This window comes from Acanthochromis polyacanthus, chromosome 16 (assembly GCF_021347895.1).
Source record: "Acanthochromis polyacanthus isolate Apoly-LR-REF ecotype Palm Island chromosome 16, KAUST_Apoly_ChrSc, whole genome shotgun sequence".
NCBI lineage: Eukaryota > Metazoa > Chordata > Actinopteri > Pomacentridae > Acanthochromis > Acanthochromis polyacanthus.
In genome coordinates, this window is record NC_067128.1 from 34,513,523 (window position 1) to 34,541,206 (window position 27,684).

General features: G+C 40.0%; 1 long non-coding RNA gene across 2 annotated transcripts; it reads right to left on the bottom strand.

The window, feature by feature from the left end:
- Nucleotides 1–5,839: 5,839 nt before the first annotated feature.
- Nucleotides 5,840–25,662, bottom strand: LOC110964111 (uncharacterized). Of its 2 annotated transcripts, XR_007947535.1 has the most exons (4): nucleotides 23,624–25,662; nucleotides 23,433–23,487; nucleotides 8,078–8,230; nucleotides 5,840–7,855 (listed from the first exon to the last, which is right to left on the bottom strand). It is a non-coding gene; the product is annotated as an uncharacterized LOC110964111 (long non-coding RNA). The 2 variants fall into 2 exon arrangements; XR_002596572.2 differs by having other exon boundaries at nucleotides 5,840–8,230; nucleotides 23,624–25,658.
- Between the last annotated feature and the right edge of the window lie 2,022 nt (nucleotides 25,663–27,684).

Genomic DNA, 27,684 nt, shown 5'->3' on the forward strand with positions numbered 1-27,684 from the left:
AGTGTCTGATTAGAGGACTCATCACTCCGCGGCCAGACGGCAGGTGAATTGCACATATTTTTGCATATTTCACAACTATTCGCCTACTTTGCAATTTTCCGCAATTTCCCTGGATAAAATGGCATAAAAACCCCTCATATTTATCCGCATAATCAAGGATTTTTGCCCACGTTTTCCTGGAGGGTCTAATAGAAGAATGTCAACATCCATTTTGTTGACATTTTTCCAACATTACATAGAGTAATGTTAGCTAGCTTTGTTAGGTCGCTAGTGTTAGCTAGCTATAAAGTAGACTAATTTCATGATACATAACAATAGCAACACATACTCATTTGTGAAGGAAAAATTTCTCTCTTTCCCCTCATTGAGGTACTTCATTGTAGTTGTTATTTGTAGATCTATGAGTCGCCTCAAATCATTCTATAGGTTGACCCTTGTTCTAATTCTGCTTTTCCCAAACTGAGGCTGTAAGCATGTTAGGCTCTCTCTGTACTTGATATGGCCCTGAGAAAGACAGATACTGTGAGACACATGCTGTACTAAGACATGATTTGGTTATGATTAGATACTGTCTAGTTGGCGTTCTTGAGCAGACAAGTTGTCTCCATATTGGGCCATAATCTGAATGTGGCTTTAACCCCGACCCCTTGTATACCCAAAGTCAAAGAGAATGCCCAGAACTGATGCTGCCAGTGCTCATATGAATGTGTGGCTTTGTTCTATCACTTCTCCTGACGTCAGTAAACCTGACTCTCAACCTAAGTCATCTGAGTCTCCCGAGTGTCTCCGTGTCAGCCTCCTCAGTCTTCTCTTGACATTACAGCATTTCATTGCACCTTTTACACAAGAGTCATGAGTGTGCAAGTATGTTGAAAAAATATCAATCTGATGGCATCATACATGTATCAGGTCTTGTGCAAAATAATCTTCCTGATTGGTGACAGAAAATTCAAAATCTTACCAAGTCCATTTGTCTTATTTTTAGTCAAAATGTCTCATCCCGCTTGATTTAAGATAAATTTGCTTAACAGAAGCATTTCAGCAAGATAGAAGGACTTGTTTTAAGATGATGCATCTTAAATATCTTGTTAAGTCTTTTTTTTTTTTTTAAATTTATAATTTTCTTATTTTTTCTCCCCCCCCCCAAGGGATGTGTTGTGTGCCCTATGTGTATATTTACAAGTTGTATTGTGCGAAGCTTGTGAAGTGATTTAAGAGGAGCGATCAACGGGGCCCCACCCAGCCAGGCGGAGGGAGGTGTGCGCGCACCCGGCACCCCCCCATACACCCCCCACCCCAATCCCCCACCCCCCCAGCCCCGGCGCCCCAGCGGGCAGACGGCGCAGGCCAGGCCAGAACGCCCCCGCGCACCGCACCCGGTCCCCTCCCCCTACCCTCCTCCCCCTCAGCCCCCCAAGCCCCCCCACCCCATCCCACACCCGCCCTCCCATCCCACACCCATCCCCCGCCCCACCCCCCAGGGGGAGGGCGGAAGGCAGGAGAAGGAGGGGGAGGAGGAGACGACAAGAAAGGAGAGGACAGGCAGCAGAGCGGGAAGACGAGGGGGAGGGAGGAGGGAGGGGGCGAGGGAGAGGGGACAAGGAGGCGGAGGAAGACCGGAGGAGGGAGGCGAGGGGGGAAAAAGGCAAGGAGGAGGAGGGGGAGAGGAGAGGGTACCACGGGGAACCCAGAGACCCACCAGGCCGGAACCGCAACCGCTAGCCGAAGAGCAACAGGCCATGCCGGAACAGCGCCGCCCCGAGCCCCCGGGCAACACCCCCGCACAGCACCCGCCGCGGGCACCGGGAGACGGCCGAGACGCATTGCGACCCAGCAGAGACCCGGGGGCAGCGCCCGATCCAGACGGCCGCCAGGCCACCGCAAGCGCCAAGGGAACCACGGGAGGCCAACGACACCACACAAAGCGGCCACCCCCATGAAGAGAACACGACCGGCGACCCAGCCCGACCGGGCGCCAGACCCAAACGACCGCCGGGCCGCCACCCACGACATTTATAGTCGCAGATGGCGACCCGGCGGGCACCCAAACTAGGCACCCGACCGAGCCGAACCGCCCACCATGCCCCCCCACAGAAGCAGCCACCCCACAGGACGCCACCAGCCCCCCACGACCCCTGGCCCCCGAGGCGACCCGGCGCCCGCCCAAACCGAGCGCCGCCCGGGGAACAAGGCCCACCACACCGAGCCACAGGGGACAGCACCTGGAAGATTAGCTAAGCATGCAGTAACACCAAGTTAGCCATTCATGCATATAGACAGAGGATCCTGGGGAGTTGTTGACTGTAAGTTGTCGTCGATACGGCCCGCTCGATCCTGCTGACAGCGACTGGGTTCCTAACTGAAGACAATCATTAGTTACGCAATGCCAACATACATAAGCAGCAACATATATTGGGGTGATGTGGTGGTTTACGCTAACAGGCAGAGTCAGGTTACCAGGTTTAAGTTAAGGGAGTTGACATACGGTGACCATGTTTGTATAAAATTTAACAACTGATTTTTATTTGAAGCAGAGATTTTCTCCGTTGAAATGTGATTTATTAGGAGGTTCAACCAGAGATTAATGTTCAGAGATTGCTTATTTTTCCAGTTAACAAGAATTGTTTTTTTGGCAATGGCGAGGGCTACAAGTAAGGATTGAGATTGTTTGCGTGGTAGGTCCGTTGTTGTTAAGTCGCCGAGTAAACACAGACTTGGAGATAGAGGAATCCTGCAGTTTAAGATAGCGGAAAGTTTTTCTGAGACGTTGGTCCAGAAATTTTTTACGGGGGTGCACAGCCATAGAGCATGAAAATAAGTATCAGCAGTGTTCTGGGAGCACTGGAGACAGATGTCGGAGTCGGAGAATCCCATTTTGTTCATCATATATTGAGTAATATGTGTTCTATGGAGGATTTTGTATTGGATGAGTTGTAAGTTTGTGTATTTTGTCATTTTAAATGCATTATCGCAAATTTGAGTCCAGAAGTCTGGTTCCGGAGATATAGATAGATCTGACTCCCATTTAGAGATAGGTAAATGTATTGTATCAGTGCTTAAGAGTAACTTATATATTTTAGAGAGGGTTTTAGTTGTTGTTGGAGAAAGCTTTATGATTGTTTCAGCTAATGCCGGCGGCCGGAGCGTGCTTTGAAGTGTTGGGATTCTTTTTTTAATAGTATTTTTAACTTGAAGATAATGTAAAAAATTCCCGTTTTTTATTTTGTATTTTTGAAGCAAGTTTGTATATGACATGAACGTATTATCTGAAAAGAGGTGGTGGAGATGTGTGATTCCATTCTGCTCCCAAACAGCTAAATGGAGCGGCTGATTGTTAACTTGAAAATCAGGGTTGTACCAAATGGGAGAAAACTTACAGGGCTCCAATTTAGAGTTTGCAGTTTCTAATGCCTTCCACCAAGCGGTCAAGGTGGAGGAAATCATTGGGTTTTTAAAACAGTTATGTCGTTTGATGGATGTTGTAATAAAGAGTATGTCTGAAAGTTTGATGCGATTGCAATCCTTCTGTTCTAATTCTAACCAACAGTTGGCATCTACGGTAGGTTGTGTCCATAGAATAAGATATTGTAGCTGGTTAGCTAAATAATAATGCATAAAATTTGGTGCTTCTAGACCTCCTTCGGCTTTACTTTTCTGAAGAGTAGATAGACTGATTTTTGCTTTTTTATTATTCCAGTAAAATTTTGTGATAGCCGAGTCCAGCGACTGGAACCAGTTGGACGTTGGTTTGAATGGAATCATTGCAAAGAAGTAATTTATTTTTGGTAGGATTTTTATTTTGATAGTAGCTATTCGTCCCATAAGAGATATAGGGAGATTGTTCCAGCGCTGTAGGTAAATATCTTGTTAAGTCAAACAATCTTGAAATTATCTTGTTTTGAATCATATTTTACAGGAAATCTCAAAATAAATTTAATACATCTCAAATTAGAAGGTTACATGAAGGCAAAAATCTATTGTTGAGTGAAAAACTACTATTTTTTTAAGCATATCTGGCTTATTTTAAGACACCTAAGCTTGACAATCCTGGTAAAATATAGCTTGAAAAAAGTTTTCCCAGCTAATTTTATTGATATAAGATCTCAATATTGTAAATATCGTATTTTATTTAAAGAAATCTTACCAAGCAATTTTCACTTGTTCTATTGGCAGATTTTTTTTCCACTGATTTCAAGGTAAAAGTTCTTTGAAATAAGTGTTTTTTCCCTTGTTTTGAGAGGGGCATTTTTTCCAGTGTAGTGTGTGTGGTCCACAGTAAATATATTCCTGACAGCCATAATTAATAGGAATCACAGGTTTCCATGAGCTTTTGTGGGAAATGCATGTGGATCATTTTTGGACCACTCATGGCAGTAATACAAATATTGTTTTATTTTTTGACCCACTTATGCACGTAAGGGTGAACAATGTCTTCTTTTACAAGTAGTCACTACAGCTTCAACGTGAATCTGAATTTTGAGCTCGTACAAGAACTGATTGTGTTGTGGATGGTGTGTTTAGATCCATATTTTGAAGTGTCACCTGAGGCCTGAATTTGGTGTTTTATTTGACATTAGAAAAGGCATTTTCACCATGACTGATGCTAACAAAAAAAGCAGAAATTGGAGCTTAAAAATTCGCCAGAGTGCAGAAAGCTAAGTGTCTGATCTCCAGACTCTCGACGTTTAATGCGACCCCCCCCCTTAGATTTCAAATTAAACTTTATGAACATGGACCAGACTGGCAGTTTGGTTTCAGTGTAAAAGACAAAGAAAGCACTCTGTCTGTAGTCCGCTTCAGTTTGGTTCATTTTTAGCCTGAATCTACATTTATTTTTCCCCTTTCTTTCAATATCATCTTTTAGCCTCTCCTTTCTCATGTTTTCTTTCTTTCTGACATAAATTAGTTGGTTATTTTCCTCCCAGCAGGACACATCTGTTTCCTCCTCCTCCAGCAGATGAGCTGGATCACTTTGTGCCCATAGATCAGAGGCCCAGTCTGCGCAGAGAGAAAAAAGGCAGTCTGGTCTTACAGGCGAGCCGTCCGTCTGACAGGTTTTTTTTTTTTTTTTTACATGATTGTCTCTGAGGCTGCACAGTGTAGTAGTGGTTAGCACTTTTTCCTTGCAGCAAGAAGATCCCCGGTTCAAATCCCAGGGTGGGCCTGGGATCTTTCTGCATGGAGTTTGCATGTTCTCCCTGTGCATGTGTGGGTTTTCTCCGGGTACTCCGGCTTCCTCCCACAGTCCAAAAACATGCTGAGGTTAATTGGTTACTCTAAATTGTCCGTAGGTGTGAATGTGAGTGTGATTGTGTGTCTGTATATGTAGCCCTGTGACAGACTGGTGACCTGTCCAGGGTGTCCCCTGCCTTCACCCGAGTCAGCTGTGATAGACTCCAGCACCCCCCATGACCCTAGTGAGGACAAAGCGGTGTATAGAGAATGGATGATTGTCTCTTTCTTGCAAAGCATGTTCCACAGCTGTAACAATAAACATTCACTTTGCGTGTAAGATGTATGCTCACATTTTTCACATTTAAGGAGACAAGATAAGAAGTATGAAGTGAAAAGAGAGACAGAGATACAGGAGAGGACAGGAGCTGAACCACCGACTGAGGAGGAGATTAAAATAAGACAATCAATCAATCCAGTTTCTTTAGACTGAATTTCAAGTTTCTATTTTAAATGATTTACTGTGTGAGCCCAAGAAGACTTCAATAAACTCCTGCCATCCCCTGAACACAACATATTTAATTACCATGTTGTAAAGGTTGCCTGGCCAGAACGGTCAAGGAAGGTGGTAGGCAGACAAACTCGGCAGACTTCTTTGAGTGACAAAGAGGTGCAGATTTTATTATGCCGTGCTTCTCCATTTTTGTGCAATCAAAGTTACAAAACAATACAAATAATTCTCAAAGAAAATTAACTTCAAAATAATTCTTGTAGCAACACAACAGGGGAAGGGGAAGAGAAAGAGAAAAAGAAAGAGAGAGGAAAAAAAAAAAAAAACCTCACATTGTAGCAGCACAACCTCACCTCTCCCTTGAGGCAGCAAAGCTTAACTGCTTATATAGGGCTTTCAATTGACACCTATCCACCTGGGTTCTACCACAATACAACATGGTGACCTACTGTTTCACCTAGCTGACAACAACTCGCTTAACACCATCGCCATAGACACTACCAACTTCTACGAATGTTTAAATGATTATCTACACGGGTACATGTAAAAACATTGCTACTGGATGCTTTGTAAAACAAAAGAAACATTAATCCAAAGAAAAGAAAACCCTCCACATGGTCTGGTCCAATGATGTCACTCTGACATCAGCAACACTATAAAATCAGGAAGTGGTGGGCCGGCCTCCTTCCAAACACCAGTTCCACATGATGAACCAGAACAAAGGAACACACAAAGGTAAGTATGAACAAAGAAACAAACAATTCATCAACATTTAACCTGTAACTTAATAAAGGATAACTGAAACTAATAATGGCTGTGTGTTTTCCTTTAACTCATGGATGTAAACTGCAACAATTAACACAAACAAACCCGGGATAGTAAGTGCTAAAATGTTACAATGGCACGGTTAAATTAAAACAGAATAGACAAAAGATGCTAGTGTTGTGTAATGTGAATGTTTTAAGGGACAAGTGGTGAGGTGAAATTACAATTCTCACCCACTTTGTCACACATGTTAAATGTTTTTTTTGTAAATGTTTTTGAGTTTTAATCAGTTTTTTTCTCTTCGCTTGTTACCTCCGCCAAGGAGGTTATGCGATCGGGTCCGTTTATTTATTTGTCTGTCTGTGTGCGTGTCTGTGGACAGGATTTCTCGGAAACTACTTGTTGGATCTTCATGAAAGGATCTTGGCCCAGGGAAGACTCCATTCAAATTTTGTGTTGATCCGGTTAAGGTCATGTGGATTCTGATCTGACCACACAATACTGAATCCTGTGTGGTTTGAACTCAGCACACCATAGAAAATAGTTCTGTTAATCATCAATAATTCACACAGGTTAAAGTACAAGTCAACAGAATGCACATATTCTGTAATGCACACTGTAGAGCACAGTTACAATACCCGGAGTACGAGAACAATGTGTGTTCTTACTTTCTCTACGATCGTGGCTTCTTTCGGTTTCGCTCGGTCTGAGTCACCGTATGCCGTCACAGGTTTCGCAGTATGAAGACAACTGTTTTGGCTTATCACATTAGTGATGACATCATCCCTGCCACGTTCATTCATTTGAGTTTGGAAAGGAAGATAAGGTCTCCGTTTTCCCACAAATGCTATTATCTTGGAAATTCTATTACACTGGCAGAGTGGGTAAAGCACAAAACCGATATTTTTCCTTGAGTAGAAGACAAAGAATATCAGGTGGAACATACAAGCCCCAGGCAAGAGCTGATATTGTTATCTGTCAGACGTGCATACTTGTACAATCTGTGTGCACTAAACTGTGTGTGTGTGTGTGGCTGATAAATGGGTAAATATGCTGTATCTTTTCGAGGAGGATGACAGCATCTCATCTTTACTCATCGCTGAATATTGCAACAAAGTCCTCTTTAGATGGAAGAGGGTTCTGGTGATTTCTGTCTGACCTTCGAGGTCCCAACATCCCTCTCTCGTCTCTCCTTTCATCTCCGGAAGGTGCACACCCTTCTCCGCTTTCAGGAGGGTTGTTGGAGGTTATGTGTGTTTGTCGTCCGTCTTGTAGTGGGAAATTAACCCGGCGACAGAAATGTCTATGCGGGGGAAGAACGTCAGGAAGAGAAAAGTCTCCTCATCCCAGACGGAAACCTCAGCAAACATGGCTGGATGACGCAGGAGGAGACGACAGGGCTTCACCCTAATGTTCAGGCCAAAGTTAGAAAGAATCAGACAACTTGATGCTTTGATTGTGGTTTCCTTTACAGCTCCAGAACTTTCCAACACATAATAGTGTGTTTTCATACTGATGCAGAGAGAACTTCCTTCAATTCTAGTGCGTTTTTGTTAGAATTTGAACTGCAAACATAGAAATCACCTAAAAACTGTATTTTTGTTGCACTTTGATATCACCACCACCCACTTATCTCCTCTTAGAGGCCCTTCAGGAAGCAGTGGTCCCCTCTGGGCCCAGACATCCCACAGACGTGTGGGTGTTTGAGTTTGTCTCCTCGTTGGTGATGGACTGGCACACTGCACTAAGTCTTGAATATGGTTGGCTCTGACCCAGACTGACCTGTAAAAGAAGGATAATAAGCAAAATGAATAATTAGGAGAGACTGAAATCTCATAGGATTAAGTTAAAAAGAATAAAACCACTTATTCAGATCCCAAGATTTATCTTCACTGCTTTTTCCCTGAGGTTCAAATGGGAATACTGAGCAATTGTGTGTTTTTCTTCCGTCTGGTCTGCACTGGATCAGTTTAAAGATGGAACTTCATATGATTAAAGGATATTTTTGGGAAATCTGCTCATTTGCTTTCTTGTGAATGGTTGAAAAGTGTGTAGCTTGTGCCTGCCTTCTCATAATGATTATATTATAATAAAAGAATTAATATTTAAAATATTATGTTGATTAAATTGTTTCCCCCACAATTACAAGAGACATCAATAAAAGAATAATAACAAAAAACATATGTTTGAATTTAGTTTTAACAGTTTTATTTGAGATTCAGTTTGGTCATGGGGGGCGGGGGCACAAGAGAAAAATGGCATTTTAGTGGGAACTCCAGACTTATTTGGGATTTTTCAAACTATATTCAAACATTCTTTTCTCCTAGTTATTTAGATTTAGTCTCAGGACAAAAACTTTTACACAACAACTTCACGTTTTAGCATTTTGCAGATGGACTATTTGACATTGGGACGTAAAATGTCCTGGAATGGCCCCTTTCTCTGTCTTAACGCCGATTTATGGTTGGTCGATTCCACACATATGTTGAATAGAATGCGAAATTTGAAATTCTGCAATGGAAACACAATAGCTCGAATGTAAATGCTGAATTTCATACCATCATTCATACATCATCTTTTTAAAATCTTTTACATTCAATGGAAAAAAAATGCTCCTCTCAGAACAGCAAAAGAAAACTTATTTCAAAGCATTTTTACCTTGAAATAAGTGAAAAAAATCTGCCAATAGAACAAGTGAAAACTGGCTTGGTAAGATTTCTTGAAATAAGATGTGATATTTTGAATATTGAGATCTTAAAATTAGCTGGGAAAATTTATTTTAAGCTATATTTTACCAGGACGGTCAAGCTTAGGTGTCTTAACCCTCTTGTTGTCCTCATTTATGGGCACCAAAAAATAGTGTTTCTTTGTCTGAAAAAAATCCAAAAATTCAGCAAAAAATTCTCCAAATTTATAAAAATTTGCAAAATCTTCAGGAAGGAAATTCCTTAAAAGTTTCCCTTAATTTTTTTTTTAAATCCCCAAATATGGCAAGAAATAAACATTTAAAAAATTAAAGAATGAAAATTGTAAAATAATGAATAAAAATCTTTCAAAAAATCCTAAAAATATCTAAAATGATTACATATATATATCAGTAAAATTTCTAATATTTTCTTTAAGAACATTCAGGAAAAAAAAATCTACCAAAATCCAGCAAATTTTGCTGGAATTTGGTTGTTTTTTTCCCCTGAATGTTCTTAAAGAAACACTTTTGTTTAGCGTTTCTTTTTGCCACCAAAAAATTCCCAAAACATTTAGAAAATTTTTAAAGTTTTTACTGTGAAAATATTTTTTCCCCCACATTTTTAAACTTTGAAAAGGGTCAATTTGACCTGCAGGATGACACGAGGGTTAAAACAAGATAATTTCAAGTTTGTTTGACTTAACAAGATACAGTATATTGTCAAAAGTATTCACTCATCTGCTTTGACTCTCATATGAGCGTCAGTGACATCCCATTCCTAATCCATGGGGTTCAATATGACGTCGGTCCACCCTTTGCAGCTAGAACAGCTTCGACTCTTCTGGGAAGGCTGTCCACAAGGTTTAGGAGTGTGTTTATGGGAATTTTTCACCGTTCTTCCAGAACCTCACATTTGTGAGGTCACACACTGATGTTGGACCAGAAGGCCTGGCTCTCAGTCTCCGCTCTAATTCATCCCAAAGGTGTTCTATCGGGCTGAGGTCAGGACTCTGTGCAGGCCAGTTCAGTTCATCCACTCCAGACTCTGTCATCCACGTCTTTATGGACCTTGCTTTGTGCTCTGGTGCACAGTCATGTTGGAAGAGGAAGGGGCCAGCTCCAAACTGTTCCCACAAAGTTGGGAGCATGGAATTGTCCAAAATGTCTTGGTATGCTGAAGCATTCAGAGTTCCTTTCACTGGAACTAAGGGGCCAAGCCCAGCTCCTGAACAACAAGCCCACACCATAATCCCCCCTCCACCAAACTTTACACTTGGCACAATGCAGTCTGACAAGCATGGTTCTCCTGGCAACCGCCGAACCCAGACTGGTCCATCAGATTGTCAGATGGAGAAGCGTGATTGGTCACTCCAGAGAAGGCGTCTCCACTGCTCTAGAGTCCAGTGGCAGCGTGCTTTACACCACTGCATCCATTCCTGCATGGCTTGGATGCAGCTGCTCGGCCATAGAAACCCATTCCATGAAGCTCTCTGCTGAAGCTCTGTTCTTGAGCTGATCTGAAGACCACATGAAGTTTGAAGGTCTGTAGCGATTGACTCTGCAGAAAGTTGGCCACCTCTTGGCACTATGCTCCTCAGCATCCTCTGACCCCGCTCCATCAGTTTACGTGGCCGACCACTTGGTGGCTGAGCTGCTGTCGTTCCCACACACTTCCACTTTCTTATAATACAGCCGACAGTTAACTGTGGAATATTTAGGAACAAGGAAATGTCACGACTGGATTTGTTGCACAGGTGGCATCCTATCACAGTTCCATGCTGGAATTCACTGAGCTCCTGAGAGCGACCCATTCTTTCACTAATGTTTGTAAAAGCAGTCTGCATGCCCAGGTGATTGATTTGATCCATCTGTGGCCATGGAAGTGATTGGAACACCTGATTCTGATTATTTGGATGAGTGAGCTAATACTTTGGCAATATAGTGCATTTAAGATGCGTTGTCTTAAAACAAGTCCCTCCATCTGCTAAAATGTCTCTTGTTAAGTGAATTTATCTTAAATTTTGACTAAAAATAAGAGAAATAGACTTGCTAAGATTTTGAGTTTTTGCAGTGTTCTGCTCTGTTATATTTTCGGTATTAAATTCACATTGACCTCTGCAAGGCTCCTTTCCAGCAGTCTTTAGAGGTGGTTTCAGTTAAAGGGCTTTCTGTTCACAGAGTGTTTCTTCGTTGTGATCCTGATCTCCACGTGAAGATCAAATGCAGTGACAAGTTCCTGTTGCTTATCCACAGCGAGCAGCAGGGAGTGTTCAGCTTTAATTCAACGGATTCAGGACAGCAGTGACAACGGAGCCAACAGAAAGGCTCTGTGAATTACACTTTTACTGGAAGAAGAAGACTATGCGTCCTCTTCTGCCTGAGGTGCAGAAGAGGAGTCATGCTGAAAAAGGGCATCAGTGCCTTGATCGTGTTTTTTTTTTTGAATTAGCTAAATGTGACAAGACTACTAGTGCTGCCGACGACCATTTTAGGATCTCCATGCTTTGATGTGGTTAAATCAGAATCCTGTCCAGTCAGTTGTGTATGATTTATGATTATCACAGGGGCATTTTTGTCTGAGTTTTTAAAGCTTTCATTTTTTGTTTGCTTTCGGAGTCACCCTGTCTGCTTGAGACTGGCCTGAAGACATAGTTTGCTTGTTTGTTTTTTTTTTAAAGAATACAAGGAAATCCATTTTTGTTGCTCATTTTAGTGTCCCGATCACAAACTGCTATTATTTAAAAAAACAGATTCCAGACCCTAATCGTAAGCACAACCGGATGAACAAACTGGGGCGAAATAATAGCGACTGGACCCGTGTTGCATTCAATTTCACATAAAGTGTGCGTACAAAGCAGATTTTATTATATTATATCAGCCTGTATTAAATTTAATGCAGAAATGAAAACCAAAATGACAAAAATGATGGAAGACAAAGACAGAGAAAGACGTAAGCAGCTGTACGACATCTCCATCTGTGTGGAAGAAGTGTCTCACATTTCTGATCTTTCCCACATCATCTGATTGGATTTCACCTCATTGGAAAACTTTTTACATTTGGATTCCACTTGGCTTTTCCACAGTGGCAAAAGTGGTTAAAAGGTTTAAAGAAACATGCAGTGTCATGGGCAAACCAACTGTACCAGCTGAAACTAAAGAATTGGTCATGGCTAAAATTCATGCTGGCCCTAATAAATCACAACCCTAACTCTATCTTTCGATATCTCCATCCTTGACATCCACTGAGAAGTACCACTTCAACTCTTTCTTCTTTCAACAAAGCCATATTTCATCTTTTTCTTCTTGATGCTGTGTTTTTTGTTTCCAAGCTTCTTCATCTTTATATTTTGGTTCTTTTTCTTCTTGTAGTAGTTCTTTATCTTGTTTTTGTTTTTCTTCAGGTTTTTACTTGACTTAGTTCTTTCTGGAGATCTTTACTTTGCACTTCTTGCTCTTCTATTAGTTCTACTGTGTAAATAAAGTAAATATGCTTAGGTCCAGTGAAGTGCTCACTTCTGAAATAATAAAGATTGTCTTTAACAGCTGAGTTTGACTATTGATGGTTTATTTCTTGCAAGAAAGGTCATGCAGTTCTGCAGAGCATCCGGGTCTGCAGACGGTACGTGACAAGAATAAGAAAGTGCACAGAACCTCTAAAGAAGGAAAGGAGGACAAAAGAAAAGATGAAGGGTTGAGGTGTTCATTAGTGCATACTTTTGTGAGCTGGGGTTGTTAGATCTCATCCCTGTCTCCTCAAAACTAAGCAGGACGTAATAACTATGGTTCCGTCCTTGAGCGGTGTAGATAGAAGATCAAAGCTGTTTTGGTTACGTCTTCAGAACTCTTACATGGTTCTTTTAAACAGTTTTTGTTTTTCTTCTTCCTGTATTTCTGTCTTCTTGAGGTTCTTCCACCTATTTTGGTTCTTCTTTAAACTAGTTCATCTTTTTCTTCTTTCAGAACTATTTTTTTTCCTCTGCTACTCCTTTTATCCTTCTTGCTGTAGTTCTTCCTGGTCTACTTGTAGTTCTGTTTCTGCTACTGGTTTTCGATCTTTTTGTTGTAGTTCTCCCTCTCCTTGTTGTTGTTTGTTATCTTCTAGCTGTTTTCCTTATTCTTCTCATAGTTCAATTTTTTCAGTCTCACTTTGTTTCGGCTAGTTTTTCATTTTATTCTTCTTCTCCTCTTATAGTTCTTCTACTTGTTTCAGTTCTCCTTAATTTAACTAATTCTCCTTCTGCTGCTAATTTTATTTCTCTTCTTGTCATTCTTCCTCTTCTTCCTGTGGTTCTGCTTCTTCTGCTTGTTGGCTTCTACTACTGCTGTTTCTTCATAAGTATTTTAATGACTCCTGGTGTCATGTTGTCAGAACATGGATGCATCTGTGTATAATGAACCACAGCCATGTATCTGTTCAGTTTGAAGATGGTTCAAAAGGTTCAAAGGCTTTCTATTGTCATTGCCACAAAAACAACGAGAAGCAGCTTCTCCAGCACCACAACAAATTAGCTGGAATAGAACAAATGGCTTTCATCAATAAAATGAATAAAATTAAGAGCTCAGAAAAGTAGAACTTTAAAGTCTAAAATGCTAAAAACATCAATAAATATTTTTATTACAGTATACAGCGTACTCTGGAATAGAAAGTACGTACCGTAAAACGGGGCTATAAGGGACAGCGGGGTAATAAGGGACATTTTTCCAGAAAATGTTTTAAATGTAATTCTGCAGTTTTTATGTTGAGCAGGATGCGGTTTTGTGTTGTTTTTATCAATTATCCATGAATTCTTAAAGAAATCTACATAAAAACCGCAGAATTACATTTAAAACATTTTCCGGAAAAATGTCCCTTATTACCCCGCTGTCCCTTATAGCCCCGTTTTACGGTATCTATTACTGTGCACTCTGTAATAAATACTTTTTATTACAGAGTACACTGTATACGTGATCAGTCACAGTGCAGTGGCGGTGATCCAGTTTGCGTGTCTTGTGGTGGGGGGTGGTAGGGGTGGGATGGTTTGGATGGTTGGTACCAAACCAAACCCTCCATCTGGGTTGCTATCTGCTTCATGTTTCCAATCAGATTTGTGTACAAGAAATAAGTCATTTCTAGGCTTTCTGGTGAAAAGAAAGACAGACGATATTTTAGATTCACGTCTGTGTTCAGCAGGACACAGCTGGTAGGAAAGTTCATTTGAAATGTTAAAAGAGAAGAACATGGACACTGACTGAGGAAAACTAATGTGAGAATTTTCAGTCTGTAATGTGACACATGTGAAACCTGGAGCTGAGTTGGAGATGAAGATGATTACTCATTCATCCAGACAGATATCAGAGACATTCCTCAATGAGGCAGGTATAGAATAAAGCTTTATACGCTGGCTGTCCAAAAAAGAAGACGTTCACTGTGGCATCGTTTCAATAAGCTTCTGCAATGTCACAGCATTTATTTCTGTCCAGAGTTGGATTCTTTTTTTTTTTTTACTAAAATCTTATATTCATGCTAGGAGAGTCAGACAAAATCTTCTCCAGAACATCCAAAAGATTCTCAGTGGGGCTGAGGTCTGGACTCTGTGGAGGACAATCCATCTCATGCTCTCTGATCCACTCATTCTCAATGTGAGCCCCATGGATCCTGGCATCGTCATCTTGGAACATGTCCATGCCATCAGGGAAGAAAACCTCCACTGATGTAAAGACCTGGTTATTCAGTGTCTTCAGGTATCAGCTGACCTCATTCTTTGGGAACATAACGTTGCTGAACCTGACCAACCCCAGATCATAACCCTAACCCCCACAGGTTGGTAGGCACTAGACATGATGAGGACATCACTTCATCTGCCTCTCTTCTTACCCTGATGCCCCCATCACTTTGGAACAGGGTAAATCTGGAGTCATCAGACCACATGACCTTCTTAAAATTGCTCCAGAGTCCAATCTTTATGCTGCCTAGCTAACTGAAGACTTTTTTTTCCATTTAGCCTCACTGATCAATGGTTTTCATAGAGCTACAGCTGTTTAGTCCCAATCCTTTGAGTTGGAAATGTTCTTATTTTCACGATTAAACATAGCCGTGATTTCTCTCTGTTTATTTCCTACGATCATCTAAGAGTTTGTTTCAATCCACCAAGATGATGGTCTTCCGCTATCCTTCAGGTTTTAATCATGCGTTAGATGGTTCTTAACCTGATTTTAGTAGTTTGATCTCCTTAGTTGTTTTCTTTGCTTGATGCAGACCAATAATTTGATCCTTCTGAGACAGATCAACATCCTTTCCATTACCATGTCTGATATGTCTTCCAACATCAGCTAGGGTTAAATAAGTTGTTGCAGCTGAAACGTATTCATCACTGCAATATCCAATGGAAGGCTCTTAATTTTTTGTGCAATTAAATCCAGGCGGCGATTTATTTATTTTTTATTGGACAGGCAGTGTATTTTAGTAGAAAAGCAGACATTTCAGGAAACCCCGTCGTCATCCATCGTCTCTTGTTCCTCATACTTCATCTCCCTCAGCCAGTTTTTATCACACACTCATCAGCTGCTGAAATAGCTTCTCTTTTTTTAAATCTTTCATAGCTCAACGTGTTAGTGAGAGCGGCTGTGATCTTTGGCTTGTGTTTTGACAAAGTGTAATTTAATAGTCGGATATTTAAACTGTGGAGGAGCAACATATAAAGATGTGCACACTCACCCTCACACAACAAATCTTTCAATATCAAATATTGACTCCTCTAATGTAGAAAAATGATTTTATGATGAAAGGCAACAGGAATTCACTATACCGGCTGGCTTAAAGCTTAAAAGAGGCATATTGAAATAATAAAATTACCCGATAGGTGCCAATATATTTATCTTCAATCAACAATTCTTTCATGTGAGAATATCCATGTGTGCTCAGGATTCGAAGCTCAACAGGTGGAACAATACTGGGTTGTTCCATCTCAAATCATCAGGAGCCTTCTGCCCATCAATCTCTGCTTTTGTTTGCTACTTTTGAATATCGTGTGCAAGATAATTTGAAAAACTAAATTGGCCAGTCGACTCACGCACATTGAATTTATAGACTATGTTTGAGTGATAATATCTCAAGAAGTGTTAAAGGTATTAGCCTGAAATCTGCGTTCTCTCATCATGTCATTGATTCAGAATCAATATTGGACAAGTAGATCAAATAATCTCTCATTAATAGTGAGTTGAAAAACACGAGAAGTCCCATCTTTGAGCACACAAGAACAAAACACTGTTAATGCAGACATCAAATAGTGGTTTTATCTGTACCATATGAGGAGGTTAGAAGCAACAATCTGAACTGATTTTTTCATAATTTCTCTAATTTTTTATGGTCTAGATTTTAGTGGCAACGTGGTCAAACTGACAACTCAAATATAGCGTTACAGTGGCGCTAGGAATGTTAGACCATTCATGAAAACACAAAACTTTGAAACCATTTTTCTCAAACACTACAGAACATGGGTTGGACCGCTCTGCTTCCAAACCCTTCAAATGTAGTTGCATGTCACAATAATACAAAATAAACTATATATAATACTTTATAATATGAATTACTTGGTCACAAATGTTAAAACACAACTATTTTCACTGGGATTTCGTAACTGATTGAGCAGGCATGACAAATTATACCTCAAAAATAAAATGAAATTGCTCGATAGCCAAGTAGAACAGAGTTTCAAAAATCTGAAGGTTCTGTCACATCTAATTCACCCTCACACATTAACACCACAAAACAAATCTAGTTTGTTTAGGTGCACACAAGTGTCATTTCATTAAGTTTTGTTATGTTTTTTTTAATTTAGGACTTAATGTTTACACTGAATATGAGAAATCTGGTTTTTCAGTCCATGCATGCATGAATCTAAGTGCTGAGGCTGACCTGAAACATGGTCAGAGAGTAATTTATCAGTCTGAAAAATATCTTGAACTTGAATTGAAATGTGTTTAAAGCAGTGGTGTAGTGGTCCCTGGAGAAGTGGGTATACTCTTAATTTTCACCTTTTTTTTTAATTAGTCCAGAAAAACGCCCAGTTTTAGAAACCGTGACATAGAAGACTACTCTATTCAATTTATTCAGTCATTTCTACTTGCCCACTATTATAAAATTATCATGACTTGATTAGGAGCAGTTTGTAGTTATTACTGGTCATGCAAGCAAACTGGATTAATGTAACATGTATTTATCATGAGGCAAACATGGTGTTTCAGTTACTTTTGAACATTTATTTAAATAAAATACTTCAAATATGAAGTTGACAGTGCATCCTTGTTCATATTTCATCATGAATAAAACCTCAATATTGTTTTAGGTCGAATCTTAAACTCCCTGTCCCCATTCTTGTGTTTTTACTTACTTTAAAATCAACTACCAGCCAAGAGGTTTTCCCACATTATCCCAATGTAGCTAGCTTCAGAGTTACGTTAGCCTTTCAAAACGTTAGTCAGACTTGGCCCGACACTCAGTTTAACCCGTTGCGCTTCAGTTGCGCTTCAATGTCCCGCCTGCGATACACTTTGAGATCTGCATAAGCAATTTGCTAAATGTCTGAAACTGCAAACGCGATTATACAAACAATATACGCCGATGGAAAGCTTAGATTCTCAGGAATCCGCCGGTATAAACCACTTTCAGATGTGATTACCACAGCGGTAATATAAACACATTTGTCCGACAAACAACAAATGTCCATCCATCCGTTCTCCATACACGGCTTCAACGCACACAGCGCGACTCACATTTCCGGGTTCATTATTACACACAGATGAAAAGATTCCACAAAAAACGGCCATAATCCAACCTTTTACATCCAGACAACACAAGCCAGTAAATTATTTTGTCCAAAACATGTCTTGAAGACGGTATAAAATCCACGAATAGGTCGTTTTCGAGGAAATGCACCTCGCGATGTGCGTCCAATATTCCCTGTATTTCTCGTCATATTTTTATTTACAAATAGAATATTAGCGATTTTTTGTACTGAAAACGGCTGGAATTGACTGCAGCTTTAACCACTGGTGACAAAATATCCTCTCCTTGAAATGTGCAGTCATGTTGCCAGTAGTTTAAAACAATGATTCATTTGGAAACCACCTTAAAACTTACCTGAGAATTATATCGTCCATGAAAGTAGGTTCGCTCGATACGTGCCACTCACTTCAAAGGTGTTTATTCTGACTTTCTCGCATTTCCGCGCATCTTTCAAGCAGACCTGTCAATCAACTGGAGTGCCACAGAGGTGTTAGCAAAATTTTCCTCTGTATGCCCCGCCCTACTCTGCCTCTGATTGGCTCATCCCTAAAGTTAACCAATCGAATCAGTGAAGGTAGCATGTACCAGCCAATTACAGGCAGAGGAGGGTTGTTCATGGCTTCATCATCCTTAAGGAAAAGAGGGCTCCCTGGCACACAGATATTACTGAATGATGCGCACCAGGGAGCATTAGAAGTGGGTATACGCAATGCTAACTGAAAAATAAGTGGGTATACGCCGTATACCGCCGTATACCCTGGACTACACCACTGGTTTAAAGAAAGAATGGTGCCACCGTACCGTGTTTTCTCTACAGTCGTCTGTCCCTTTCTTGAGGTTCTTCAACTTGTTTCGGTTTCCTTCTTTTAACTAGTTCTTCGTCTTCTTCTGCTACTGGTTTGATTTCTTTTTGTTGTTCTTCCTCTTTGACCTATAGTTCTTCTACTTAAGCTTTTCTGTTTTTCTTGGTCTTGCTGTTCTTTTTGTTGTAGTTCTTTATCTTTTTGTTGTAGTTCTTATCTTCTTGTCGTTCTTCATCTTTTATTTGTTTTAGTTCTTCTTGTAGCTAGGGTTAAGGTGAGGGTTAGAGTTCAACATCTTCTTGTTTAGAATTTTGTATTTGCTTTGGTTACATTTTTCTCAATTGTTCTTCTAGGACTTGATGTTTTACACTGAATAGGAGAAATCTGGTTTTTCAATCCATGCATACATGAATCTAAGTGCTGAGGTTGACCTGAGACATGAGGATAAATTATCGATCAGTAAAGTACAACATCAGTCAGTTACTAGTTCTGTCAGAATTGCTGGTTAAAATGTATTTAAAGAAAGACTGGGGCCAGTGTGCTGAGTCTTCCCTACAGTCAGGACACATGCATAGACACTATTTCACCGTGTCCTACATGAGTGCCACCCAGTGTTTCTGAACTCTGTCATCGGGCCTCAGGGTGACATTTGCATCACAGTTCCACTATGTTGTTCCATTACAAGATGCTGGAACCACATCGCCAACCTCCAGCACTGCCACCTCCTGTTTCTATACGGGCAGATGAGTCATAGCATGAAGAGGGAGGAAGACGGTCATTAATTCAGTGAGTATACGTACAATACTGTCAGGTCTTGGCTTCCAACAGAAATCTGACACATGAGAAAATTGTGTTCCGTCAATGTTTCGGATTAGAGCCCGGACTGACAGGACCGACGACAGCCACACAGAGAAAATGAGACATCTCACACCGACCGACAAAGTTCTATAATTCATCACAATAATGGGCTATGATTCATGCATTTCAGATCAGGAGCACCAAATTGGCATAAGTGACAATGGAGACACCGTCCCTGGAGTGTACACGCTGTCCAGACAGACGGATATGTGTGAGAATGGACATTAATAAGCTTATTTCATTCAGCAGATCCTCCGTCCTCAGCTCCATTTTCAGATATTCAGATATTATGCTCCTCCAGGACTGCAGGATTGAGTCTGAAGTCTTTAATTCTCTTTGGATAAATACCACACCGTTAACGCCCTCCACCCTGGAGGTCCATGTACAAAGATCTGTTATAAAAATGCATTTTTTTTCTGCTAAGCATGACCTATTCAGTGAATACGCTGCCTCATGCTGCTATGACAAAAATAGACTTCTTGTGCTTTATTTCTGGAGAGCTGATTCAAAACCATGTGCATCTACTGACCTTAGGAGACTGTTTGCTCTCTGATTAAAACTTTTGATTAAGTGGAACTAACAATGTTTTGCTGTTTTTTTGTTTTTTTGAAGCTCGTTCTGACCCAGTGAAGAGGATAAAGGGGCTCGTTGTTCTCCAAAAAGTGTCTCCTCACCATATAATCTTTTATTTTGGCCTTACAGTTATGCAGCTGCTATTGACTTAATTTCAGGATGTTTTTCTTGTACAAAAAAACACCCTATACGACTTTAGAGGTTAATAACCACACATGCTTTTGTGTGTTTATGGAATGATGTTTGTCTGAGTCCACCCATGGATTTATGAAATATGTTGGGAGTTTAAGACATTTGGCAGCATATTTTTGGAAAGATATTCAGGAAAACAACAATCTTGATCTTGAATCTTGACCTGGGGTCATGAACTAAATATCAAAATGTTTAAAAATTCTTTTTAAATGGTCTTTCTGTTTGAATACTTCTTCAGTCTAACCTTAATTCTAACCCTAAACGTGTTCCCTTAGGGGAACACTTACCTCACCTAACCGTACCCTACCCTAACCCTAACCCTACCCTTAACCCCTAGATTCCCAACCTGGGGTCCGCCAGAGAGCTCAGGGGGGGCGCAAGTCTTTGACTTCTGTGAGGGTGTCCAAATTAGATTTGCTTATAGACATAAAAATAATGATGAGAACACTATGGCATCATAATAAAAAAAAATCTGCATGGTTAATTATGCAAATAGAATATTTTTTACTCTGAAAAACACCAGGCTGTGGTCAGGCACACCGGCACACCTCAGCACACCTCTCACTCACCCACCGAGGACCTGTCAGCCTACGTGACCCCTGCTGTCCATCACTCATCATCAGCTCACACATAGCTTCTTTTTTCCTGCCAGAACATCATAATTATAACGCACAAAAATGTCTGAGAAACGCAAAAAAACTGTGGAGGATTCGGCAGTGTCGAAAAAGAAAGTAAGGCTTTATCTTGAGAGTTACTTGAACTTCGGTTTTATCGAGGGACAGGACGGGTCTCGGCCAGAGTGTGTCATTTGTGGTGAGATGCTAGCCAACGACAGCATGAAGCCCAGTAAAATGAAACGACACCAGGAAACAAAACACCAGGAGACAACTGGTAAAAGTCTGGATTTTTTTGAGCGGAAAAAGCAGCTGGCGCTTGCGAAAAAGGCCAAAGACATCAGAAAAGTGTTCGAAAGAGCTGGCAGTGATTTGCACAGAGCAACAGAAGCCTCATTTGAATGCTCATTATTAATTGCGAAGGCTAAAAAGCCGCACATTATCGGAGAGCAGCTTATCAAACCCGCCTGTGTGAAAATTGTGGAGAGACTATGTGGCACTCAGGTAGCTGACAAAATTAAAACTGTCCCTCTCTCTGACAACACTGTCAAAGACAGAATTGATAAGATGGCTCATGATTGCCAAAACCAACTGCATAAGACACTTAGAAACGTCCCATTTGCAATTCAGTTGGATGAAACAACTACCGTGTCAGACGAGTCCGTTCTCATCGTTTATGTGCAATATATTCACACAGATGAGTTAAAACAAGACATTCTTATGTCCACCAATCTCTGCACCACAACAACAGGCCAAGATATTTTTACAGCATTGGACTCCTACCTTTCATCACACAACCTGCCATATGAGAACCTCATTGCTTGCTGCACCGACGGGGCTGCAGCAATGATGGGAAAAAACAAGGGATTCAATAGCCGGCTGAAGGAAAAAGCGCCGCGGTGCGTAATTTTTCACTGCATGCTGCATCGCCAAGCATTAGCCTGCAAAAAACTTTCCGAGGACCTAAATAACACATTAACTACTGTAATTAAAGTTGTAAACTTTATAAAGGCTCGCCCCACAAACAAGAGACTTTTTGCCCAGCTGTGTGAGGGTGAAGCGCACCAGACGCTATTACTGCACACAGAGGTGCGCTGGCTGTCCCGTGGAAAAGTGCTTGTGCGTTTTATAGAGCTGCAAGAAAAAATAAAGGAGTTTGTGCGAGCAACTTACTGATGCGTTTGGGATCAAAACAGCATATCTGGGGGACACATTTATTCTGTACAACGAGACAAACAAGCGGATGCAGGGACTGGAATCAAACATTGTGCATTGTAAAGACGCACTGAATGCTTTTGTGCGTAAACTGGAGTACAGATCAGGAAAAATGTCAAAAGGAGACTTGCAACAGTTTCCGCTGCTGATGAAACAGTCCGGGGGCACTGTGCGTGCGTCTTTACGCGCGGAGTTTACGCGGCACATGAACCTGCTGCAGGAAGAAATGAAGTCCCGCTTTGCTGATGTTGATGAGTACTTATCAAAGGAAGCGTGGGTGGTCGATCCCTACACCTCCAGCCTTCAGGACGTGGAATACATCGGTTGTGAAGATGAGCTTGCCGACCTCCAAGCTGATACGGTGTCAAGGAAATATTTTCAGGAGAACGGATACAAAAAGTTTTGGATAGTGAAAGGACACGCTGTTGCACCCAAGCTGGCCATGCATGCAATACGGAGGGTTATTCTTCCGTTCAGCACCACATACCTGTCTGAGACGGCCTTCAGTGCCCTTGTAACAATAAAAACAAAAGCCCGTAACAGGCTCGATGTCCACCAGGATTTCCGGCTTGCAGTCACAAACGTAACACCTGACATTCCTTCTCTCGTCAGAGATATGCAAGCCCAAGGAGGTCATTAGATTATGAACAAGATGACAACGTCAAAAAAGGGCACCTTTAAAAAAAAAAATTAAAAAATGTCTTTTCTTACAAAGAATACATTTTTATGAGTGTGTCTCATTGCCTTTTGAGTCACTTATCAAAAGTTCTACTCTGGTGCCAACAAGTTTTAAACAGATGATATTATTATTAATGTTCTTATTTTCAAGTAAACGTGGATGTGTTTAAATAGCATAATTCTGTTTCTGAATGAAAAGAGAACTGGTTATTGATAACGAATTTATTTAGCCAGTTATTGTTTTTATTTTCTTTTGTTGTACTTATGTCTTCAGAGATTCATTTGGAGTTTTAAGGAAGAAAGTTTACTTTTACTAAAAGTGGTACATTTTCCATATTAAAATTTCTCATGCAGATATTAAAGTTCATGTTAATTTCTGAAAACATTTTTTCCACATGTGATTCCAGGGAGGGCTCGGGCTTACTTGGATGTAAGTAGGGGGGACTCTGAGGAAAAAGGTTGGGAACCACTGCCTTAACCCATGTCCTGTTCCTTAATGAACAAAACACTCACCTGAGAATGGATACATAGTTACCTGATTGTAAATACATGCTTACCTGAAAATGAATGCACACTTATGTGGGAATGTAAACAAACTTACGTGGGAAAGGGTTGCCTCCTCATCAACCAGCCATGACCTTGACTGCAGACAGGACCTGTAGGAGACAGGAAACAATTAGAAATATGATAAAGACGAATATGACTGTGTTGGAATAATAAAACGAGTATTTTCCGAGGACATGCGACTCCTCTTAAGCACGTACAGGGAGTACTGACATTATAAATACTTACCTCTAGACCTTGATTCCTCTGGTTCTTCCACAGACGACTAGCTGACCAGCAGGCATCCTGGAAGAAGAAAAAGGTACACAAATGAGAACGATGCAGTCCCTGTGCATACCCCAACACCCCCCTCGGGAGAGTTGAGTCATCCCCCAACCTAACCATGGCCCAACCCATAACCCCAACCTTAACCCTACCCCTTTCATTTCTCTTTGCCATGTCAACAGTTCTTCGTTGGCTGCTTCACATTTTCCCCCCTGCTGTTTTGGCAGCGTGTGGTTTTGTTTAGGAGCTCTGGGTGAATCTGCGGGACCACACACCTTTCCCCAGATGCACCAATAAATCCAATTTTTGAGAAAATGCTTAGCAAAGAATTGGGAGAAAGACGTGAAGCAAGAATGACACTCATGATGATGGATCACAGTGATGGAAAACATTCTAATTTTAAGCCAACATTCACGAAGAACTGTGATTGAAATGAACCCTATAATGTTGGTACCATTATCTTTGTTGGGAAGACGCACACGTCATCAAACATAAAGAATAAAGTTTCGACTCCATTTTTTTACTTTCCCATTACATGGTTCCAGATTACAATGTTTTTTCCAGGAATTATGTAATAATTCTAAACACATACCCACTTGGAAGTGTCAAAATGTTCTCCCCAAATACATATTTATAGTATATTTCTCATTCTAATTCTTACTGTTGACTGAATTGAAGCAGTATTTGCAATTCCAAGAGCTGCTGTGAGGCTCACTGTTGTCTATCCAGCTTTATTTACTGCCTTGTTTGTCACAGAATTCCCAATACAACCTGGAACTTCCCACAATGCTACTGGATATCTGTAACAAATAGGAGCCCGTCACTGTGGGAATGTTTGTGAAAGCAGCTGAGTAAATGGAGGTGGGACACTGCTTTGGGAGTATGATGTCGGTCAAGATCTCACTTCAAACATAAATCTAACAGTATCGCTGGATCTGGATTTCTGAAAAGTGTGATAAATGGGTTTTCCTCCAAGCATGCACATCTGTTCTGAGGAACACTTGTTGCACGGAGTGATAACGCAGTGATCTCGACACAAGCGGCCGCTTACACACCACAACACGCCCTCAGACGGCTTCTTAGAACACTTGAGGCAAATGGGGCTTTGCCAGTTGAGATGTGAAGCTGTAAAACAAACTTGCCCTTTCTATAAAACGCTGAAGAAATCTGCAAAACCTCAATCGTGCTCTGATTTATAGCTACCTGTCAAATCCTTATGCCCGTGTTTGTGCATCATTTATTGTTACCTTTTCTTGTGTTAGACTTTGACTTGTTGAATTTTTTTCTGCAAAGCACAACGTGAGTTGCTTCAAGTAAAAAAATTAATACAGGATGGCAAACATCCTGCATGTGGATCTATAATTGCACAAGGCATGAAATACCCCATTAAAGGGGGCCTACAATAAATCAGCTCAAATAAAAAAAGATAAAATCATAACTTTATGAAGGAAAAATTTATATAACTGTCCAGGTACACATTTTTAAATTCCAAATCTAAGAAAAACGATTCAACTGATCAAAGTTATTTCAAAACAAATACAGTACACAAACACACACACAAAAACTGGAGTGAGTTGGATAATAAATCCAAATATGTCAGGGCCAACTTACAGCACCAGGATCGACACAAAGAGAAACCAAAAGACAAAAGCAGGGTTAGTTAAAAGAATGAACTTTAGGAAATACCACTGGTAATTAAAGAAGAAGAAAAAAATACAATTAAATAACAGTCTAATAAAAATGAATATATATACATATACATGTGTTTCATTAAAATTAATATATACACGTTTATTAATATTATGTAGTTTTGTTTTTCAACTGATATATATTTATATAAATTATTCATACCCCTAAGCAAATTTTGGCTTAAAGTTACTTTTATTCAACCAGCAAGTTTGTTTTTGATTGGAAATGACACCGGTGTTTCCCAAAAGATAATAAGATGATGTACAAGAGGCATCGTGGTGGAGAAAAAAAATTCTCAGCTTTTATTTACATTTAAAAGTAACTTTAAGTCAAAATTTGCTAGGGGTATGAATAATTTCGGGCTTATATATATATATATATATATATATATATATATATATATATATATATATATATATGGCATGCTATGGCATGCCGTTTAGGAAATTATATATATAATGAAACTTGATATATATATAATGAAACTTGATATATATATAATGAAAGTCGATATATATATAATGAAACTTGATATATATATAATGAAACTTGATATATATATAATGAAAGTCGATATATATATAATGAAACTTGATATATATATATATATAATAAAAGTCGATATATATATAATGAAACTTGATATATATATAATGAAAGTTGATATATATATAAGGAAAGTATATCGACTTTCCTTATATATATATATCAACTTTCATTATATATATATCAAGTTTCATTATATATATATATCAAGTTTCATTATATATATATATCGACTTTCATTATATATATATCAACTTTCATTATATATATATATATACTTTCATTATATATATATCAACTTTCATTATATATATATCAAGTTTCATTATATATATATATCGACTTTCATTATATATATATATATCAACTTTCATTATATATATATCAAATCTTTTTTTCCTACCGAGCCCCGGAAGGGACATGTCCGTATGGCGAAGCGACAATGAAGGACACTCACCCGGACGAGAATTTTATTGAGTTTTATTTTGAAATCGGCCTGAAATACACAGACATTCAAGCAGTGCGATGCGCTAAGAGTCTGCCATGCAGACCAGCGATCCTGATAATGGTAAGTTTTATTTCTCCAACATCCTGCTGTTATCCTACTATGAATACGCTAGCTACAACAGTCCCACATCAGTATTATGGACGTTCCGCCAGCTAACGCGGTCCGGACACCGGATCACTGATTAGAGGTTGGCGTTGAACTATTGTTTGCCAGCCAGTTAGCCGCTGGTAAGCTAACAAGCTATGAAACAACTCCTTATAAAACCGGAGGAAAGCAGCAGCAATATTTCAGTCCAAGACCTGTATTCAGAACCTCCCACGCTGTTACACAATGACCCATTATTCATATTACTGAACTATATGGTTATCATTGAAATTTTCCTTGAAGAACCAGTGAACTCTTTGCGAACACATTTTAATTTATGTGTTGATTATGTTTCGTATCAGTAATACAAGTCTAAAAAACTGATTCAAATGATCAAGTTAACACAATGAAGTAAAGAGTACTGGTAATCTGCAGCTATTTTCATAATTTCAAGGTAAAATTCTGATGTGTGATTTTCTAGCTTTGCAGATGTGGAAATCCAATGCACTGATTTCTTATACACAGATGCTTTTGGTGTTTTTTGTTGTAAAATAAAACAAGGCATTTATCACTGTTGGAAATGATTACAGGTATTATTTGTAACACTTTCTAACATTGTATGGACAAAGCAATAAATCAGTTAATGGATAAAATCATTTGTATTACAGATGCTATCAACAGCATGTCTTGTTCATTTTATTTAGTTGTCGGCCTTGGATGATGAGGTCCAGTTACCAGGAGCACTAGTCTGCAGCTTACTGGTTCCGTCCTGCAGCTCCTCCACGCCGTCCTCCTCTCTACAGACCAAATCAAGTAAGATCTGTTTAGACTATGCAGACATCAACATGATCAGTATGTTATCTTTTGACCCATCCTAAAATCACAAAATAGAACATTTACTTTAAGTTAACTGTGTTTATGAAAATAGAAAATAATTACTGACAACTAGTACTTTTTGGTGCTTTTATGCAGGAAAAGGGAACCAGGAAGCTGCTGTGGATCCTCTGCAGTATCTGGAGAGGTCAGAGGAACGGTTCTTGGAACAGATCGGAAGACACCAAGACGTGACCTCTGCCATGCTCCAGAACATCCAGAAGATGAATGAAAACCTTGGTTGCACTGATGGGACGCATGGTGTCGGTGCTGGAGCAACTGTCCCAGAATTAAACTGCATTGTTGACTATTGGCTTTTCTAGAA